Below are 3,060 nucleotides of genomic sequence, written 5' to 3'. Positions count from 1 at the left end.
CTATCAGATTGGCTAATATGACAAAAAAAGGAAAATAATAAATGTTAGAGAAGCTGTGGAAAAATTGGAACACTAACACATTGTTGGTGGAGCTGTGAACTGATCAAACCATTCTGGAGAGCAATTTGGAACTATGCCCAAAGGGCCATGTGTCTATTCATACCATTTGACCCAGCGGTACCACTGCTAGGTCTGTATTCCAAAGAGATCATAGAAGAAGGAAAAGGACCCACATGTACAAAAATGTTTATAGCTGCTCTTTTTGTGATGGCAAAGAATTGGAAATTGAGGGGATGCCCATTAATTGGGGAATGGTTGAACAAGTTGGGGTATATGAATGTAATGGAATACTATTGTGCTGCAAGAAATGATGAGCATGCAGATTTCAGAGAAACCTGGAAGGACTTACATGAACTGATACTGAGTGAGATGAGCAGAACCAGAAGAACATTGTACACAGTGTCAGCAACATTGTGTGATGAGCAATTGTGATAAATTTGGGTCTTCTCAGCAATACAATGGTCCAAGATAATTCCAAGAGACTCATGATGGAAAGTGCTCTCCACATCCAGAAAAGGGAACTGTGGAATCTGGATGAACCATACTGTTTCTATTTTTTTTGTTGTTTTTCTTTTTTTGAGGTTTTTCCCTTTTTTTCTGATTCTTCTTTCACAACATGATTTAATGCAGAAATATGTTTAATGTGATTGTACATATATAATCTATATCAGATTGCTTGCTGTCTTGGGGAGGAGGGAGGGAAGGAAGGGAGGGAGAAAAATTTGGAACTAGAAATCTTACAAAAACAAATGCTGAAACCTATCTCTACATGTAACTAGAAAATAATAAAATAATTTTATGATTAAAAAAACAAAAAACAAAACAAACAAACAAAAAACCCCTGACTGCTCATCTCTTTTGGCCATGTATTAGTTGGAAAATTACTCATATTCTTATAAATTTGACAAAGTTCTCTACATATTTGGGATATGAGACCTTTATCTGAGAAACTGTCTAGAAAATGTTTTCCTAATTTTACTTTCCTTCTAATCTTGGCTATACTCACCCTTTTCATTTTTTATACTAATGATTTGACTTTCTTCTCTCTTTTTAAACTCATATTAACCGATGGTCTATCTATTTTATTAGTTTTTTCATGAAACCCAACTCCTACTTTTATTTATTCAATGGTTTTCCTACATTCAATTTTATTAATCTCACATTTAATTTTTAGGATTTCCAGTTGTGTGTTTAATTAGGGAATTTTAAATTATTTTTCCTAGTTGTTTTTTTAATTGCATACCCAATTCATTTCTCTGCTATTTCACTATTTTATTGATGTAGCCATTTATAGATATAAATTTTCCTCTTATTTCTTCTTTTGCTGCCTCCCATAGGTTTTGGTATGTTGTCTCATTATTGTTATTCTCCTTAATAAGATTATTTATTGTTTCTATGACTTGTTCTTTAACCTACTCATTCTTAACATTAAGTTATTTATTCTCCAATTATTTTTTAATTTGTGTTTCCACAGTCACACATTAAATGTAATTTTTATTGCATTTTGATCTGAAACACCTTGTGAGTTTCAAACCATCTGGAAGAAGGCTCACCGTAAGCTTCTAAGTGGTCACCAGGAAAAACAACTGAACATACCCTAAAGTGAGTGGAAATAATAAATATGTATGATAAATATATGAGAATGTTATATATATATATATATACACACATTTTATGTGTGTGTTATATATGTACTATGCATGTATGTATCTATCTACATATATAGAGATATACACATATATACAAAATGCAACATATATAAAGTGGGAAAATTCCCTACAACAAGCAATAGGAGAAAGTCCAAATAAGTGAGTAGAATGTAGCAATAATAGATCTAAGTCAAAGCAAGAAATCAGCATCAGGAGAGTCTGGCCACAGAGACCCACTACAGGGACTATATGGTTCCAGTTCCTAAAAGGACTGGGGATTACAAAGCAAAACTCCAGTCCTGAAGGTCCAAGAGCACTAAGAAAGGAATCAGGAGGGCAGCTAGGTGGTGCAGTGGATAGAGCACCAGCCCTGGAGTCAGGAGTACCTGAGTTCAAATCTGGCCTCAGACATTTGACACTTACTAGCTGTGTGACCCTTGGCAAGTCACTTAACCCCAATTGCCTCACCAAAATAAATAAATAAATAAAGGAATCGGGGTAAGTTTTTTTTTTCTGCTGCTGCTATTGCTGTTGTTGTTGATGATCCTTCATTTTTTAAAGAAGATCGATGACACCACAATGTTGGGGTAAAATAGTGGATTATGGGCAATGTCTTGACTTGCACATGGATTAGAATTTAGTAAGACAGAGTTGCACAAAGTCATCAGCCTCACTCTCACTTCCAGAGTCATAAGTCTAGTGGCAGGACAAAAGTCAAAATGACTGGTAATGGCCTGGGATTCATTGGATGACCTTGGCATCTTCCATGTCTGACCAAACTCTAAGCAAGCCACAGAACCTGCTTTAATTGCATTCATGGCCATTGGAACAACTTGTTCTCATACGCTCATTCTACCAAGGGGAGTCTTCACATGCTTGGGGTAGACATCCCCCTAATAGGGAGACAAGCCAAGATACTAGTTACTAGAATGAATACAAGATATAGATGTGGTCTCCTGGGACAAGACCCTAGGTATAGGAATCTCAATTAGCAGTCAAAATCAAATTAGGAGCAATTCTGATGCTGCTGCAGTACAAACTGACAATCCAGAGATTCTTTTAGCTCCTCTGATGATGGCTTATATGGAGGTCTGAGACTGAGTCAGGGATAAACTTGAGGAGATTGTCGAGGACCCAGCTTTCAGAGAAGGGAACCAGATAAGCTATTATATTTGTTTGTTTGTTTGTTTTTTTGTTTTTTTGGTGGGGCAATTGGGGTTAAGTGACTTGCCCAGGGTCACACAGCTAGTAAATGTTAAGTGTCTGAGGCCAGATTTGAACTCAGGTACTCCTGAATCCAGGGCCGGTGCTCTATCCACTGCACCACCTAGCTGCCCCTAAGCTATTATAT

Source organism: Dromiciops gliroides, chromosome 2 (genome assembly GCF_019393635.1).
Source record: "Dromiciops gliroides isolate mDroGli1 chromosome 2, mDroGli1.pri, whole genome shotgun sequence".
NCBI classification, from domain to species: Eukaryota; Metazoa; Chordata; class Mammalia; order Microbiotheria; family Microbiotheriidae; genus Dromiciops; species Dromiciops gliroides.
Note: the sequence above shows the minus strand (reverse complement) of the source record.